This window comes from Mytilus galloprovincialis, unplaced genomic scaffold (assembly GCF_965363235.1).
Source record: "Mytilus galloprovincialis unplaced genomic scaffold, xbMytGall1.hap1.1 HAP1_SCAFFOLD_39, whole genome shotgun sequence".
Classification (NCBI taxonomy): Eukaryota; Metazoa; Mollusca; class Bivalvia; order Mytilida; family Mytilidae; genus Mytilus; species Mytilus galloprovincialis.
Window position 1 is genome coordinate 14175 of NW_027467988.1, and position 22297 is coordinate 36471.

Here is a 22297-nt window from a genome sequence, read left to right on the forward strand (position 1 = left end):
GTATCTATCACACCTTCATTCGTAATGTCTTCATCTAAAACCCCAGTCATGCCCTTGTAACACCCTAGTCAGGCATTTGTGACATCCTAGTCATACACAATCAACTATATAATACAAACAGACATCATATCTTTGTTATAATTTTTCTATTGTATCTATCACACCTTCATTTATAATGTCTTCATCTAACAACCCAGTCATGCCCTTCTAACACCCCAGTCTGGCATTTGTGACATCCTAGTCATACACATTCAACTTTATAATACATACAGACATCATATCTTTGCAATAATTGTTCTATTGTATCCATCACATCTTCATTGGTAATGTCCTCATCTAACACCCAACTCATGCCCTTGTAACACCCTAGTCAGGCATTTGTGACATCCTAGTCATACACAATCTACTTAACAATAAATACAGACATCATATCTTTGTAATAATTGTTCTATTGTATCTATCACACCTTCATTTATAATGTCTTCATCTAAAACCCCAGTCATGCCCTTGTAACATCCTAGTCTAGCGTTTGTGACATTCTAGTCATACACAATCAACTTTATAATACATACAGACATCATATCTTTGTAATAAATGTTCTATTGTATCTATCACACCTTTATATAATGTCCTATCTAACACCCCAGTCATGCCCTTGTAACACCCTAGTCAGGCATTTATGACATTCTAGTCATACACAATCAACTATATAATACATACAGACATCATATCTTTGTAATAATTGTTCTATTGCATCTATCACACCACATATATAAGGTCTACATCTAACACCCAAGTCATGCCCTCATAACACCTTAGTCAGGCATTTGTGACATTCTAGTCATACACCATCAACTATATAATACATACAGAAACATCATATCTTTGTAATAATTGTTCTATTGTATCTATCACACCTTCATTTATAATGTCTTCATCTAACACCCCAGTCATGCCCTTCTAACACCCCAGTCTGGCATTTGTGACATCCTAGTCATACACATTCAACTTTATAATACATAGAGACATCATATCTTTGTAATAATTGTTCTATTGTATCTATCACACCTTCATTGATAATGTCTTCCTCTAACACCCGAGTCATGCCCTTGTAACACCCTAGACAGGCATTTGTGACATCCTAGTCATACACAATCAACTAAACAAGACATACAGACATCATATCTTTGTAATAATTGTTCTATTGTATCTATCACACCTTCATTTATAATGTCTTCATCTAATACCCCAGTCTTGCCCTTGTAACACCCTAGTCTGGCAGTTGTGACATCCTAGTCATACACAATCAACTATATAATACATACAGACATCATATCTTTGTAATAATTGTTCTATTGTATCTATCACACCTTGATTTATAATGTCTTCATCTAAAACCCCAGTCATGCCCTTGTAACACCCTAGTCTGGCATTTGTGACATCCTAGTCATACACAATCAACTTTAAAATACATACAGACATCATATCTTTGTAATAATTGTCATATTGTATCTATCACACCTTCATTGATAATGTTTTCATCTAACACCCCAGTCATGCCCTTGTAACATCCTAGTTTGGCATTTGTGACATCCTAGTCGTACACAATCAACTTTATAATACATTTGTACATACAGACATCATATCTTTGTAATAATTGTTCTATTCTATCTATTACACCTACATATATAAGGTCTTCATCTAATACCCCAGTCATGCCCTCATAGCACCCTAGTCAGGCATTTGTGACATCCTAGTCATACACAATCAACTTTATAATACATACAGACATCATATCTTTGTAATAATTGTTCTATTGTATCTATCACACCTTCATTTATAATGTCTTCATCTAACACCCCAGTCTTGCCCTTGTAATACCCTAGTCAGGCATTTGTGACATCCTAGTCATACACAATCAACTATATAATACATACAGAAACATCATATCTTTGTAATAATGTTCTATTGTATCTATCACAGCTTCATTTATAATGTCTTCATCTAACACCCCAGTCATGCCCTTCTAACACCCCAGTCCGGCATTTGTGACATCCTAGTCATACACATTCAACTTTATAATACATACAGACATCATAGCTTTGCAATAATTGTTCTATTGTATCTATCACACCTACATATATAAGGTCTACATCTAACACCCCAGTCATGCCCTCATAACATCCTAGTCAGGCATTTGTGACATTCTAGTCAAACACCATCAACTATATAATACATACAGAAACATCATATCTTTGTAATAATGTTCTATTGTATCTATCACAGCTTCATTTATAATGTCTTCATCTAATATCCCAGTCATGCCCTTCTAACACCCCAGTCTGGCATATGTGACATCCCAGTCATACACATTCAACTTAAAATACATACAGACATCATATCTTTGTAATAAGTGTTCTATTGTATCGATCACACCTTCATTGATAATGTCTTCCTCTAACACCCGAGTCATGCCCTTGTACCACCCTAGTCAGGCATTTGTGACATCCTAGTCATACACAATCAACTAAACAATACATACAGACATCATATCTTTGTAATAATTGTTCTATTGTATCTATCACACCTTCATTTATAATGTCTTCATCTAACACCCCAGTCTTGCTCTTGTAACACCCTAGTCTGGCAGTTGTGACATCCTAGTCATACACAATCAACTATATAATACATACAGACATCATATCTTTGTAATAATTGTTCTATTGTATCTATCACACCTTCATTTATTATGTCTTCATCTCACTGTTCTAACACCCCAGTCACGCCCTTGTGACACCCTAATCAGGCATTTGTGACATCCTAGTCCTACACACTCAACTATATGATACATACAGACATCACATCTGGTAATAATTGTTCTATTGTATCTATCACACCTACATATAAAAGGTCTACATCTAACACCCACGTCATGCCATCATAGCCCCCTAGTCAGGCATTTGGGACATCCTAGTCATACACAATCAACTATACAATACAAACAAACATCATATCATTGCAATAATTGTTCTATTGTATCTATCACACCTTCATTTATAATGTCTTCATCTAACACCCCAGTCATGCCCTTCTAACACCCCAGTCTGGCAGTTGTGACATCCTAGTCATACACATTCAACTTAAAATACATACAGACATCATATCTTTGTAATAATTGTTCTATTGTATCTATCACACCTTCATTGATTATGTCTTCATCTCACTGTTGTAACACCCCAGACATGCCCTTGTAACACCCTAATCAGGCATTTGTGACATCCTAGTTCTACACACTCAACTATATAATACATACAGACATCATATCTTGTAATATTGTTCTATTGTATCTATCACACCTTCATTTATAATGTCTTCATCTAAAACCCCAGTCATGCCCTTGTAACACCCTAGTCAGGCATTTGTGACATCCTAGTCATACACAATCAACTAAACAATACATACAGACATCATATCTTTGTAATAATTGTTCTATTGTATCTATCACACCTTCATTTATAATGTCTTCATCTAACACCCCAGTCTTGCCTTTGTAACACCCTAGTCTGGCATTTGTGACATCCCAGTCATACACCATCAACTATATAATACATACAAAAACATCATATCTTTGTAAAAATTGTTCTATTGTATCTATCACACCTTCATTTATAATGTCTTCATCTAAAACCCCAGTCATGCCCTTGTAACATCCTAGTCTAGCATTTGTGACATCCTAGTCATACACAATCAACTTTATAATACATACAGACATCATATCTTTGTAATAATTGTTCTATTGTATCGATCACACCTTCATTGATAATGTCTTCCTCTAACACCCGAGTCATGCCCTTGTACCACCCTAGTCAGGCATTTGTGACATCCTAGTCATACACAATCAACTAAACAAGACATACAGACATCATATCTTTGTAATAATTGTTCTATTGTATCTATCACACCTTCATTTATAATGTCTTCATCTAACACCCCAGTCTTGCCCTTGTAACACCCTAGTCTGGCAGTTGTGACATCCTAGTCATACACAATCAACTATATAATACATACAGACATCATATCTTTGTAATAATTGTTCTATTGTATCTATCACACCTTCATTTATTATGTCTTCATCTCACTGTTCTAACACCCCAGTCATGCCCTTGTAACACCCTAATCAGGCATTTGTGACATCCTAGTCCTACACACTCAACTATATAATACATACAGACATCATATCTTGTAATAATTTTTCTATTGTATCTATCACACCTACATATACAAGGTTTACATCTAACACCCCAGTCATGCTCCATAACACCCTAGTCAGGCATTTGGGACATCCTAGTCATAATCAATCAACTATACAATACATACAAACATCATATCATTGCAATAATTGTTCTATTGTATCTATCACACCTTCATTTATAATGTCTTCATCTAACATCCCAGTCATGCCCTTCTAACACCCCATTCTGGCATATGTGACATCCTAGTCATACACATTCAACTTAAAATACATACAGACATCATATCTTTGTAATAATTGTTTTATTGTATCTATCACAGCTTCATTTATAATGTCTTCATCTAACACCCCAGTCATGCCCTTGTAACACCCTAGTCAGGCATTTGTGACATCCTAGTCATACACAATCAACTAAACAATACATACAGACATCATATCTTTGTAATAATTGTTCTATTGTATCTATCACACCTTCATTTATAATGTCTTCATCTAACACCCCAGTCTTGCTCTTGTAACACCCTAGTCTGGCAGTTGTGACATCCTAGTCATACACAATCAACTATATAATACATACAGACATCATATCTTTGTAATAATTGTTCTATTGTATCTATCACACCTTCATTTATTATGTCTTCATCTCACTGTTCTAACACCCCAGTCACGCCCTTGTGACACCCTAATCAGGCATTTGTGACATCCTAGTCCTACACACTCAACTATATAATACATACAGACATCATATCTTGTAATAATTGTTCTATTGTATCTATCACACCTACATATAAAAGGTCTACATCTAACACCCACGTCATGCCATCATAGCCCCCTAGTCAGGCATTTGGGACATCCTAGTCATACACAATCAACTATACAATACAAACAAACATCATATCATTGCAATAATTGTTCTATTGTATCTATCACACCTTCATTTATAATGTCTTCATCTAACACCCCAGTCATGCCCTTCTAACACCCCAGTCTGGCAGTTGTGACATCCTAGTCATACACATTCAACTTAAAATACATACAGACTTCATATCTTTGTAATAATTGTTCTATTGTATCTATCACACCTTCATTGATTATGTCTTCATCTCACTGTTGTAACACCCCAGACAAGCCCTTGTAACACCCTTATCAGGCATTTGTGACATCCTAGTTCTACACACTCAACTATATAATACATACAGACATCATATCTTGTAATATTGTTCTATTGTATCTATCACACCTTCATTTATAATGTCTTCATCTAAAACCCCAGTCATGCCCTTGTAACACCCTAGTCAGGCATTTGTGTCATCCTAGTCATACACAATCAACTAAACAATACATACAGACATCATATCTTTGTAATAATTGTTCTATTGTATCTATCACACCTTCATTTATAATGTCTTCATCTAACACCCCAGTCTTGCCTTTGTAACACCCTAGTCTGGCATTTGTGACATCCCAGTCATACACCATCAACTATATAATACATACAAAAACATCATATCTTTGTAAAAATTGTTCTATTGTATCTATCACACCTTCATTTATAATGTCTTCATCTAAAACCCCAGTCATGCCCTTGTAACATCCTAGTCTAGCATTTGTGACATCCTAGTCATACACAATCAACTTTATAATACATACAGACATCATATCTTTGTAATAATTGTTCTATTGTATCTATCACACCTTCATCTATAAGGTCTACATCTAACACCCATGTCATGCCCTTGTAACACCCTAGTCAGGCATTTATGACATTCTAGTCATACACAATCAACTATATAATACATACAGACATCATATCTTTGTAATAATTGTTCTATTGTATCTATCACACCTACATTTATAATGTCTTCATCTAACACCCCAGGCATGCCCTTCTAACACCCCAGTCTGGCATTTGTGACATCCTAGTCATACACATTCAACTTTATAATACATACAGACATCATATCTTTGTAATAATTGTTCTATTGTATCTATCACACCTTCATTGATAATGTCTTCCTCTAACACCCGAGTCATGCCCTTGTAACACCCTAGTCAGGCATTTGTGACATCCTAGTCATACACAATCAACTAAACAAGACATACAGACATCATATCTTTGTAATAATTGTTCTATTGTATCTATCACACCTTCATTTATAATGTCTTCATCTAACACCCCAGTCTTGCCCTTGTAACACCCTAGTCTGGCAGTTGTGACATCCTAGTCATACACAATCCACTATATAATACATACAGACATCATATCTTTGTAATAATTGTTCTATTGTATCTATCACACCTTCATTTATTATGTCTTCATCTCACTGTTCTAACACCCCAGTCATGCCCTTGTAACACCCTAATCAGGCATTTGTGACATCCTAGTCCTACACACTCAACTATATAATACATACAGACATCATATCTTGTAATAATTTTTCTATTGTATCTATCACACCTACATATACAAGGTTTACATCTAACACCCCAGTCATGCTCCATAACACCCTAGTCAGGCATTTGGGACATCCTAGTCATACACAATCAACTATACAATACATACAAACATCATATCATTGCAATAATTGTTCTATTGTATCTATCACACCTTCATTTATAATTTCTTCATCTAACACCCCAGTCATGCCCTTCTAACACCCCAGTCAGGCATTTGTGACATCCTAGTCATACACAATCAACTAAACAATACATACAGACATCATATCTTTATAATAATTGTTCTATTGTATCTATCACACCTTCATTTATTATGTCTTCATCTCACTGTTGTAACACCCCAGACATGCCCTTGTAACACCCTAATCAGGCATTTGTGACATCCTAGTTCTACACACTCAACTATATAATACATACAGACATCATATCTTGTAATATTGTTCTATTGTATCTATCACACCTACATATACAAGGTTTATATCTAACACCCCAGTCATGCCCTCATAATACCCTAGTCAGGCATTTGGGACATCCTAGTCATACACAATCAACTATACAATACATACAGACATTATATCATTGTAATAATTGTTTTATTGTATCTATCACACCTTCATTTATAATGTCTTCATCTAACACCCCAGTCATGCCCTTGTAACACCCTAATCAGGCATTTGTGACATCCTAGTCCTACACAATCAACTATATAATACATACAAAAACATCATATCTTTGTAATAATTGTTCTATTGTATCTATAACACCTTCATTTATAATGTCTGCATCTAAAACCCCAGTCATGCCCTTGTAACATCCTAGTCTAGCATTTGTGACATCCTAGTCATACACAATCAACTTTATAATACATACAGACATCATATCTTTGTAATAATTGTTCTATTGTATCTATCACACCTTCATCTATAAGGTCTACATCTAACACCCATGTCATGCCCTTGTAACACCCTAGTCAGGCATTTATGACATTCTAGTCATACACAATCAACTATATAATACATACAGACATCATATCTTTGTAATAATTGTTCTATTGTATCTATCACACCTACATTGATAATGTCTTCATCTAACACCCCAGGCATGCCCTTCTAACACCCCAGTCTGGCATTTGTGACATCCTAGTCATACACATTCAACTTTATAATACATACAGACATCATATCTTTGTAATAATTGTTCTATTGTATCTATCACACCTTCATTGATAATGTCTTCCTCTAACACCCGAGTCATGCCCTTGTAACACCCTAGTCAGGCATTTGTGACATCCTAGTCATACACAATCAACTAAACAAGACATACAGACATCATATCTTTGTAATAATTGTTCTATTGTATCTATCACACCTTCATTTATAATGTCTTCATCTAACACCCCAGTCTTGCCCTTGTTAGATGGTGTATCTAATGAAAAATGCTTGGTATAATTGATTTTTATTGCGTAGAAAGATAGTACTATGATGTAAGATGGTGTATCTAATGAAACATTCTTGGTATAATTGGTTTTTATTGTGTAGAAAGATAGTACTATGATGTTAGATGGTCTATCTAATGAAACATGCTTGGTATAATTGGTTTTTATTGTGTAGTAAGATATTACTATGATGTTAGATTGTTTATCTAATGAAACATGCTTGGTATAATTGGTTTTTATTGTGTAGTAAGATAGTACTGTGCTGTTAGATTGTCTATCTATTGAAACATGCTTGGTATAATTGGTTTTATGGTGTAGTAAGATAGAACTATGATGTTAGATGGTCTATCTATTGAAACATGCTTGGTATAATTGGTTTTTATTGTGTAGTAAGATAGTACTATGATGTTAGATGATTTTAGATGGTCTATATTATGAAACTTGCTTGGTATAATTGGTTTTTATTGTGTAGTAAGATAGTACTATGATGTTAGATGGTCTATTTATTGAAACATGCTTGGTATAATTGGTTTTTATTGTGAAGTAAGATAGTACTTTAATGTTAGATGGTCTATCTATTGACACATGCTTGGTATAATTGGTTTTCATTGTGTAGAAAGATAGTACTATGATGTTATATGGTCTATTTAATGAAACATGCTTGGTATAATTGGTTTTTATTGTGTAGAAAGATAGTACTATGATGTAAGATGGTCTATCCAATGAAACATGCTTGGTATAATTGGTTTTTATTGTGTAGTAAGATAGTACTATGATGTTAGATGGTCTATCTAATGAAACATGCTTGGTATAATTGGTTTTTATTGTGTAGAAAGATAGTACTATGATGTTAGATGGTCTATCTAATAAAACATGCTTGGTATAATTGGTTTTTATTGCGTAGAAAGATAGTACTATGATGTTAGATGGGGTATCTAATGAAAAATGCTTGGTATAATTGGTTTTTATTGCGTAGAAAGATAGTACTATGATGTTAGATGGTCTATCTAATGAAACATGCTTGGTATAATTGGTTTTTATTGTGTAGAAAGATAGTAATATGATGTTAGATGGTCTATCTAATGAAACATGCTTGGTATAATTGGTTTTTATTGTGTAGTAAGATAGTACTGTGCTGTTAGATTGTCTATCTATTGCAACATCCTTGGTATAATTGGTTTTTATGGTGTAGTAAGATAGTACTATGATGTAAGATGGTCTATCTATTGAAACATGCTTGGTATAATTGGTTTTTATTGTGTAGTAAGATAGTACTATGATGTTAGATGATGTTAGATGGTCTATCTTATGAAACATGCTTGGTATAATTGGCTTTTATTGTGTAGTAAGATAGTGATAGATTTACTCTGCCACCATTTCTATTGGTCAAGGTATCATTATTGTTACAGGATAAATCATCGGACTGTGATAGATTGATTCTGACATTATGTCTATAGGTCACAGTATCATTATTGTTACAGGATAAATCATCTGACTGTGATAGATTGACTCTGACACCATGTCTATAGGTCACAGTATCATTATTATTACGGGATAAATCATCTGACTGTGATAGATTGACTCTGACACCAAGTCTATAGACCACAGTACCATTTTTGTTACAGGATAAATCATCGGACTGTGATAGATTTACTATGACACTATGTCTATAGGTCACAGTATCCTTATTGTTACAGGATAAATCATCTGACTGTGATGGATTGTCTCTGACATCATGTCTATATGTGACAGTATCATTATTGTTACAGGATAAATCATATGATTGTGATAGATTGACTCTGACGCCATGTCTATAGGTCACAGTATCATTATTGTTACAGGATATATCATCTGACTGTGATATATTTACTCTGACGCCATTTTTTTTGGTCAAGGTATCATTATTGTTACAGGAAAAATCATCTGACTGTGATAGATTGACTCTGACACCATGTCTATACGTCACAGTATCATTATTGTTACGGGATAAATCATCTGACTGTGATAGATTGACTCTTACACCATGTCTATAGGTCACAGTATCATTATTATTACGGGATAAATCATCTGACTGTGATAGATTGACTCTGACACCATTTCTATTGGTCACAGTATCATCATTGTTATAGGATAAATCATCTGACTGTGATAGATTAACTCTGACATCATGTCCATTGACTCTGACACTATGTCTATAGGCCACAGTATCCTTATTGTTACAGGAAAAATCATCGGACTGTGATAGATTGATTCTGACACTATGTCTTTAGCTCAAAGTATCATTATTGGTACAGGATAAATCATCTGACTGTGATAGATTTTGACACTGACACCACGTCTATTGGCCACAGTACCATTTTTGTTACAGGATAAATCATCTGACTGTGATAGATTGACTCTGACACTATGTCTATAGGTCACATTATCATTATTGTTACGGGATAAATAATCTCACTGTGATAGATTGACTCTGCCACTATGTCTATAGGCCACAGTATCCTAATTGTTACAGGAAAAATCATCTGACTGTGATAGATTGACTCTGACACCACGTCTATAGGCCACAGTACCATTTTTGTTACAGGATAAATCATCTGACTGTGACAGATTGACTCTGACACTATGTCTATAGTTCACAGTATCCTTATTGTTACAGAATAAATCATTTAACTGTTATAGATTGACTCTGACACTATGTCTATAGGCCACAGTATCCTTATTGTTACAGGAAAAATCATCTGACTGTGATAGATTGATTCTGACACTATGTCTTTAGTTCAAAGTATCATTATTGTTACAGGATAAATCATCTGACTGTGATAGATTGACACTGACACCACGTCTATAGGCCACAGTACCATTTTTGTTACAGGATAAATCATCTGACTGTGATAGATTGACTCTGACACTATGTCTATAGGTCACAGTATCCTTATTGTTACAGGATAATTTATCTGACTGTTATAGATTGACTCTGACACTATGTCTTTAGGCCACAGTATCCTTATTATTACAGGAAAAATCATCTGACTGTGATAGATTGATTCTGACACCATGTCTATAGGTCATATTATCATTATTGTTACAGGATAAATCATCTGACTGTGATAGATTGTCTCTGACATCATGTCTATAGGTGACAGTATCATTATTGTTACAGGATAAATCATCTGACTGTGATAGATTAACTCTGACATCATGTCTATAGGTCACAGTATCATTATTGTTACAGAAGATATCATCTGACTGTAATAGATTGACTCTGACACTATGTCTATTGGCCACAGTACCACTGGTGGTACAGGATAAATCATCTGACTGTAATAGGTTTACTCTGACGCCATTTCTTTTCATCAAGGCATCATTATTGTTACAGGATAAATCATCGGACTGTGATAGATTGACTCTGACACCATGTCTTTAGGTCACAGTATCATTATTGTTACGGGATAAATAATCTGACTGTGATAGATTGACTGTGACACCATGTCTATAGGTCACAGTATCGTTATTATTACGGGATAAATCATCTGACTGTGATAGATTGATTTTGACACTATGTCTATAGGTCACAGTATCATTATTGTTACAGGATAAATCGTATGACTGTGATAGATTGTCTCTGACATCATGTCTATAGGTGACAGTATCATTATTGTAACATGATAAATCATATGACTGTGATAGATTGACTCTGATGCCATGTCTATAGGTCACAGTATCATTATTGTTACATGATATATCATCTGACTGTGATAGATTGACTCTGACACTATGTCTATTGGCCACAGTACCACTAGTGGTACAGGATAAATCATCTGACTGTGATATATTTACTATGACGCCTTTTCTTTTGTTCAAGGTATCATTTTTGTTACAGGATAAATCATCTGACTGTGATAGATTGACTCTGACACCATGTCTTTAGGCCACAGTGTCATTATTGATAAGGGATATATCATCTGACTGTGATAGATTGACTCTTACACCATGTCTATAGGTCACAGTTTCATTATTATTACGGGATAAATCATCTGACTGTGATAAATTGACTCTGACACTATGTCTATAGGCCACAGTACCATTATTGCTACAGGATAAATCACCTGACTGTGATAGATTGACTCTGACACCACGTCTATAGGCCACAGTGCCATTTTTGTTACAGGATAAAGTATTTGATTGTGATGGATTGACTATGACACCATATCTATAGGCCACAGTACCATTTTTGTTACAGGATGAATCATCTGACTGCGATAGATTGACTCTGACACTATGTCTATAGGTCAAAGTATCATTATTGTTACAGGATAAATCAACTGACTGTGATAGATTGACTCTGACATCGTGTCTATAGGTGACAGTATCAATACCGTTACAGGATAAATCATCTGACTGTGATTGATTGACTCTGACACTAAGTCTATTGGCCACAGTACCACTAGTGGTACAGGATAAATCATCTGACTGTGACAGATTTACTCTGACGCCATTTCTATTGGTCAAGGTACCATTACTGTTATAGGATAAATCATCTGACTGTGATAGATTGACTCTGACACCATGTCTATAGGTCACAGTATCATTATTGTTACAGGATAAATCATCGGACTGTGATAGATTGACTCAGACAACATGTCTATAGGTCACAGTATCATTATTTTTCCGGGATAAATCATCTGACTGTGATAGATTGACTCTTACACCATGTCTATAGGTCACAGTATCATTATTATTACGGGATAAATCATCTGACTGTGATAAATTGACTCTGACACTATGTCTATAGGCCACAGTACCATTATTGCTACAGAATAAATCACCCGACTGTGATAGATTGACTTTGACACCATGTCTATAGGCCACAGTACCATTTTTTATAAAGGATAAATCATCTGACTGTGATAGATAGACTCTGACAATATGTCTACAGGTCAAAGTATCATTATTGTTACAGGATAAATCATCTGACTGTGATATATTGACTCTGACAGTATGTCTATAGGTCACAGTATCATTATTGTTACAGGATAAATCATCTGACTGTGATAGATTGACTCTCACACTATGTATATTGGCCAAAGTACCATTATTGGTACAAGATAAATCATCTGACTGTGATAGATTTACTCTGACACCATTTCTATTGGTCAAGGTATCATTATTGTTACAGGATAAATCATCGGACTGTGATAGATAGACTCTGACAATATGTCTATAGGTCAAAGTATCATTATTGTTACAGGATAAATCATCTGACTGGGAAAGACTGATTCTTACACTATGTCTATAACTCACAGTATCATCATTGTTACAGGATAAATCATCTGACTGTGATAGATTGATTCTGACACTATGTCTATAGGTCACAGTATCATCATTGTTACAGGATAAATCATCTGACTATGATAAATTGACTCTGACACCATGTCTATAGGTCAAAGTATCATTATTGTTACGGGATAAATAATCTGACTGTGATAGATTGACTCTGAATCCATTTTTATTGGTGAAGGTATCATTATTGTTACAGGATAAATCATCTGACTGTGATAGATTGACTCTGACACCATGTCTATAGGTCATAGTATCATTATTGTTACGGGATAAATATTCTGACTGTGATAGATTGACTCTGACACCATGTCTATAGGTCAAAGTATCATTATTATACGGGATAAATCAACTGACAGATATAGATTGACTTTGACACCACGTCTTTAGGCCACAGTAACATTATTGTTACAGGATAAATCATCGGACTGTGATATATTGATTCTGACACTATGTCTACAGGTCACAGTATCATTATTCTTATAGGATAAACCATCTGACTGTGATAGATTGTCTCTGACATCATGTGTATAGGTGACAGTATCATTATTGTTACGGGATAAATCATCTGACTGTGATAGATTGACTCTTACACCATGTCTATAGGTGACAGTATCATTATTATTACGGGATAAATCATTTCACTGTGATAAATTTACTCTGACACTATGTCTATAGGCCACAGTACCATTATTGCTACAGAATAAATCACTTGACTGTGATAGATCGACTCCGACACCACGTCTATAGGCCACAGTGCCATTTTTGTTACAGGATAAATCATCTGACGGTGATAGATTAACTCTGACATCATGTCTATAGGTCACAGTATCATTATTGTTACAGGAGATATCATCTGACTGTAATAGATTGACTCTGACACTATGTCTATTGACAACAGTACCACTAGTGGTACAGGATAAATCATCTGACTGTGATATATTTACTCTGACGCCATTTCTTTTGGTCAAGGTATCATTATTGTTACAGGAAAAATCATCTGACTGTGATAGATTGACTCTGACACCATGTCTATAGGTCACAGTATCATTATTGTTACGGGATAAATCATCTGACTGTGATAGATTGACTCTTACACCATGTCTATAGGTCACAGTATCATTATTATTACGGGATAAATCATCTGACTGTGATAAATTGACTCAGGCATCATGTCTATAATTCACAGTATCATTATTGTTACAGGATAAATCATATGACTGTGATAGATTGACTCTGACATCATGTCTATAGGTCACAGTATATTTATTGTTACAGGATAAATCATCGGACTGTGATAGATTGACTCAGACAACATGTCTATAGGTCACAGTATCATTATTTTTCCGGGATAAATCATCTGACTGTGATAGACTGACTCTTACACCATGTCTATAGGTCACAGTATCATTATTATTACGGGATAAATCATCTGACTGTGATAAATTGACTCTGACACTATGTCTATAGGCCACAGTACCATTATTGCTACAGAATAAATCACCCGACTGTGATAGATTGACTATGACACCATGTCTATAGGCCACAGTACCATTTTTTATAAAGGATAAATCATCTGACTGTGATAGATAGACTCTGACAATATGTATATAGGTCAAAGTATCATTATTGTTACAGGATAAATCATCTGACTGTGATAGACTGATTCTTACACTATGTCTATAACTCACAGTATCATCATTGTTACAGGATAAATCATCTGACTGTGATAGATTGATTCTGACACTATGTCTATAGGTCACAGTATCATCATTGTTACAGGATAAATCATCTGACTCTGATAAATTGACTCTGACACCATGTCTATAGGTCATAGTATCATTATTGTTACAGGATAAATCATCTGACTGTGATAGATTGTCTCTGACATCATGTCTATAGGTGACAGTATCATTATTGTTACAGGATAAATCATCTGACTGTGATAGATTAACTCTGACATCATGTCTATAGGTCACAGTATCATTATTGTTACAGAAGATATCATCTGACTGTAATAGATTGACTCTGACACTATGTCTATTGGCCACAGTACCACTGGTGGTACAGGATAAATCATCTGACTGTAATAGGTTTACTCTGACGCCATTTCTTTTCATCAAGGCATCATTATTGTTACAGGATAAATCATCGGACTGTGATAGATTGACTCTGACACCATGTCTTTAGGTCACAGTATCATTATTGTTACGGGATAAATCATCTGACTGTGATAGATTGACTCTGACACCATGTCTATAGGTCACAGTATCATTATTGTTACGGGATAAATCATCTGACTGTGATAGATTGACTCTGACACCACGTCTATAGGCCACAGTACCATTTTTGTTACAGGATAAATCATCTGACTGTGATATATTGACTCTGACACTATGTGTATAGGTCACAGTATCATTATTGTTACAGGAAAATCATCTGACTGTGATAGATTGACTCTCACACCATGTCTATAGGTCACAGTATAATTATTATTACGGGATAAATCATCTGACTGTGATAGATTGACTCTGACACCAAGTCTATAGGCCACAGTACCATTTTTGTTACAGGATCAATCATCTGACTGTGATAGATTTACTCTGACACCATTTCTATTGGTCAAGGTATCATTATTGTTACAGGATAAATCATCGGACTGTGATAGATTGATTCTGACACTATGTCTATAGGTCACAGTATCATTATTGTTACAGGATAAATCATTTGACTGTGATAGATTGACTCTGACACCATGTCTATAGGTCACAGTATCATTATTATTACGGGATAAATCATCTGACTGTGATAAATTGACTCTGACACCAAGTCTATAGGCCACAGTACCATTTTTGTTACAGGATAAATCATCTGACTGTGATAAATTTACTCTGACACTATGTCTATAGGTCACAGTATCCTTATTGTTACAGGATAAATCATCTGACTGTGATAGATTGACTCTCACACTATGTATATTGGCCAAAGTACCATTATTGGTACAAGATAAATCATCTGACTGTGATAGATTTACTCTGACACCATTTCTATTGGTCAAGGTATCATTATTGTTACAGGATAAATCATCGGACTGTGATAGATTGATTCTGACACTATGTCTATATGTCACAGTATCATTATTGTTACAGGATAAATCATATGACTGTGATAGATTGTCTCTGACATCATGTCTATAGGTGACAGTATCATTATTGTTACATGATAAATCATATGACTGTGATAAATTGACTCTGACGCCATGTCTATAGGTCACAGTATCATTATTATTACGGGATAAATCATCTGACTGTGATAAATTGACTCTGACACTATGTCTATAGGCCACAGTACCATTATTGCTACAGAATAAATCACCAGACTGTGATAGATTGACTATGACACCATGTCTATAGGCCACAGTACCATTTTTTATAAAGGATAAATCATCTGACTGTGATAGATAGACTCTGACAATATGTATATAGGTCAAAGTATCATTATTGTTACAGGATAAATCATCTGACTGTGATAGACTGATTCTTACACTATGTCTATAACTCACAGTATCATCATTGTTACAGGATAAATCATCTGACTGTGATAGATTGATTCTGACACTATGTCTATAGGTCACAGTATCATCATTGTTACAGGATAAATCATCTGACTCTGATAAATTGACTCTGACACCATGTCTATAGGTCATAGTATCATTATTGTTACAGGATAAATCATCTGACTGTGATAGATTGTCTCTGACATCATGTCTATAGGTGACAGTATCATTATTGTTACAGGATAAATCATCTGACTGTGATAGATTAACTCTGACATCATGTCTATAGGTCACAGTATCATTATTGTTACAGAAGATATCATCTGACTGTAATAGATTGACTCTGACACTATGTCTATTGGCCACAGTACCACTGGTGGTACAGGATAAATCATCTGACTGTAATAGGTTTACTCTGACGCCATTTCTTTTCATCAAGGCATCATTATTGTTACAGGATAAATCATCGGACTGTGATAGATTGACTCTGACACCATGTCTTTAGGTCACAGTATCATTATTGTTACGGGATAAATCATCTGACTGTGATAGATTGACTCTGACACCATGTCTATAGGTCACAGTATCATTATTGTTACGGGATAAATCATCTGACTGTGATAGATTGACTCTGACACCACGTCTATAGGCCACAGTACCATTTTTGTTACAGGATAAATCATCTGACTGTGATATATTGACTCTGACACTATGTCTATAGGTCACAGTATCATTATTGTTACAGGAAAATCATCTGACTGTGATAGATTGACTCTCACACCATGTCTATAGGTCACAGTATAATTATTATTACGGGATAAATCATCTGACTGTGATAGATTGACTCTGACACCAAGTCTATAGGCCACAGTACCATTTTTGTTACAGGATCAATCATCTGACTGTGATAGATTTACTCTGACACCATTTCTATTGGTCAAGGTATCATTATTGTTACAGGATAAATCATCGGACTGTGATAGATTGATTCTGACACTATGTCTATAGGTCACAGTATCATTATTGTTACAGGATAAATCATTTGACTGTGATAGATTGACTCTGACACCATGTCTATAGGTCACAGTATCATTATTATTACGGGATAAATCATCTGACTGTGATAAATTGACTCTGACACCAAGTCTATAGGCCACAGTACCATTTTTGTTACAGGATAAATCATCTGACTGTGATAAATTTACTCTGACACTATGTCTATAGGTCACAGTATCCTTATTGTTACAGGATAAATCATCTGACTGTGATAGATTGACTCTCACACTATGTATATTGGCCAAAGTACCATTATTGGTACAAGATAAATCATCTGACTGTGATAGATTTACTCTGACACCATTTCTATTGGTCAAGGTATCATTATTGTTACAGGATAAATCATCGGACTGTGATAGATTGATTCTGACACTATGTCTATATGTCACAGTATCATTATTGTTACAGAATAAATCATATGACTGTGATAGATTGTCTCTGACATCATGTCTATAGGTGACAGTATCATTATTGTTACATGATAAATCATATGACTGTGATAAATTGACTCTGACGCCATGTCTATAGATCACAGTATAATTATTATTACGGGATAAATCATCTGACTGTGATAAATTGACTCTGACACTATGTCTATAGGCCACAGTACCATTATTGCTACAGAATAAATCACCCGACTGTGATAGATTGACTATGACACCATGTCTATAGGCCACAGTACCATTTTTTATAAAGGATAAATCATCTGACTGTGATAGATAGACTCTGACAATATGTCTATAGGTCAAACTATCATTATTGTTACAGGATAAATCATCTGACTGTGATAGACTGATTCTTACACTATGTCTATAACTCACAGTATTATTATTGTTACAGGATAAATCATCGGACTGTGATAGATTGATTCTGACACTATGTCTATATGTCACAGTATCATTATTGTTACAGGATAAATCATATGACTGTGATAGATTGTCTCTGACATCATGTCTATAGGTGACAGTATCATTATTGTTACATGATAAATCATATGACTGTGATAAATTGACTCTGACGCCATGTCTATAGGTCACAGTATCATTATTATTACGGGATAAATCATCTGACTGTGATAAATTGACTCTGACACTATGTATATAGGCCACAGTACCATTATTGCTACAGAATAAATCACCCGACTGTGATAGATTGACTATGACACCATGTCTATAGGCCACAGTACCATTTTTTATAAAGGATAAATCATCTGACTGTGATAGATAGACTCTGACAATATGTCTATAGGTCAAAGTATCATTATTGTTACAGGATAAATCATCTGACTGTGATAGACTGATTCTTACACTATGTCTATAACTCACAGTATCATCATTGTTACAGGATAAATCATCTGACTGTGATAGATTGATTCTGACACTATGTCTATAGGTCACAGTATCATCATTGTTACAGGATAAATCATCTGACTCTGATAAATTGACTCTGACACCATGTCTATAGGTCATAGTATCATTATTGTTACAGGATCAATCATCTGACTGTGATAGATTGACTCTGACACCATTTCTATTGGTCAAGGTATCATTATTGTTACAGGATAAATCATCGGACTGTGATAGATTGATTCTGACACTATGTCTATAGGTCACAGTATCATTATTGTTACAGGATAAATCATCTGACTGTGATAGATTGACTCTGACACCATGTCTATAGGTCACAGTATCATTATTATTACGGGATAAATCATCAGACTGTGATAAATTGACTCTGACACCAAGTCTATAGGCCACAGTACCATTTTTGTTACAGGATAAATCAACTGACTGTGATAAATTTACTCTGACACTATGTCTATAGGTCACAGTATCCTTATTGTTACAGGATAAATCATCTGACTGTGATATATTGACTCTGACAGTATGTCAATAGGTCACAGTATCATTATTGTTACAGGATAAATCATCTGACTGTGATAGATTGACTCTCACACTATGTATATTGGCCAAAGTACCATTATTGGTACAAGATAAATCATCTGACTGTGATAGATTTACTCTGACACCATTTCTTTTGGTCAAGGTATCATTATTGTTACAGGATAAATCATCTGACTGTGATAGACTGATTCTTACACTATGTCTATAACTCACAGTATCATTATTGTTACAGGATAAATCATCGGACTGTGATAGATTGATTCTGACACTATGTCTATATGTCACAGTATCATTATTGTTACAGGATAAATCATATGACTGTGATAGATTGTCTCTGACATCATGTCTATAGGTGACAGTATCATTATTGTTACATGATAAATCATATGACTGTGATAAATTGACTCTGACGCCATGTCTATAGGTCACAGTATCATTATTATTACGGGATAAATCATCTGACTGTGATAAATTGACTCTGACACTATGTCTATAGGCCACAGTACCATTATTGCTACAGAATAAATCACCCGACTGCGATAGATTGACTATGACACCATGTCTATAGGCCACAGTACCATTTTTTATAAAGGATAAATCATCTGACTGTGATAGATAGACTCTGACAATATGTCTATAGGTCAAAGTATCATTATTGTTACAGGATAAATCATCTGACTGTGATAGATTTACTCTGACACCAAGTCTATAGGCCACAGTACCATTTTTGTTACAGGATCAATTATCTGACTGTGATAGATTGACTCTGACACCATTTCTATTGGTCAAGGTATCATTATTGTTACAGGATAAATCATCGGACTGTGATAGATTGATTCTGACACTATGTCTATAGGTCACAGTATCATTATTGTTACAGGATAAATCATCTGACTGTGATAGATTGACTCTGACACCATGTCTATAGGTCACAGTATCATTATTATTACGGGATAAATCATCAGACTGTGATAAATTGACTCTGACACCAAGTCTATAGGCCACAATACCATTTTTGTTAAAGGATAAATCATCTGACTGTGATAAATTTACTCTGACACTATGTCTATAGGTCACAGTATCCTTATTGTTACAGGATAAATCAACTGACTGTGATATATTGACTCTGACAGTATGTCTATAGGTCACAGTATCATTATTGTTACAGGATAAATCATCTGACTGTGATAGATTGACTCTCACACTATGTATATTGGCCAAAGTACCATTATTGGTACAAGATAAATCATCTGACTGTGATAGATTTACTCTGACACCATTTCTATTGGTCAAGGTATCATTATTGTTACAGGATAAATCATCTGACTGTGATAGACTGATTCTTACACTATGTCTATAACTCACAGTATCATTATTGTTACAGGATAAATCATCGGACTGTGATAGATTGATTCTGACACTATGTCTATATGTCACAGTATCATTATTGTTACAGGATAAATCATATGACTGTGATAAATTGACTCTGACGCCATGTCTATAGGTCACAGTATCATTATTATTACGGGATAAATCATCTGACTTTGATAAATTGACTCTGACACTATGTCTATAGGCCACAGTACCATTATTGCTACAGAATAAATCACCCGACTGTGATAGATTGACTATGACACCATGTCTATAGGCCACAGTACCATTTTTTATAAAGGATAAATCATCTGACTGTGATAGATTGACTATGACACCATGTCTATAGGCCACAGTACCATTTTTTATAAAGGATAAATCATCTGACTGTGATAGATAGACTCTGACAATATGTCTATAGGTCAAAGTATCATTATTGTTACAGGATAAATCATCTGACTGTGATAGACTGATTCTTACACTATGTCTATAACTCACAGTATCATCATTGTTACAGGATAAATCATCTGACTGTGATAGATTGATTCTGACATTATGTCTATAGGTCACAGTATCATCATTGTTACAGGATAAATCATCTGACTCTGATAAATTTACTCTGACACCATGTCTATAGGTCATAGTATCATTATTGTTACAGGATAAATCATCTGACTGTGATAGATTGTCTCTGACATCATGTCTATAGGTGACAGTATCATTATTGTTACAGGATAAATCATCTGACTGTGATAGATTAACTCTGACATCATGTCTATAGGTCACAGTATCATTATTGTTACAGAAGATATCATCTGACTGTAATAGATTGACTCTGACACTATGTCTATTGACCACAGTACCACTGGTGGTACAGGATAAATCATCTGACTGTAATAGGTTTACTCTGACGCCATTTCTTTTGATCA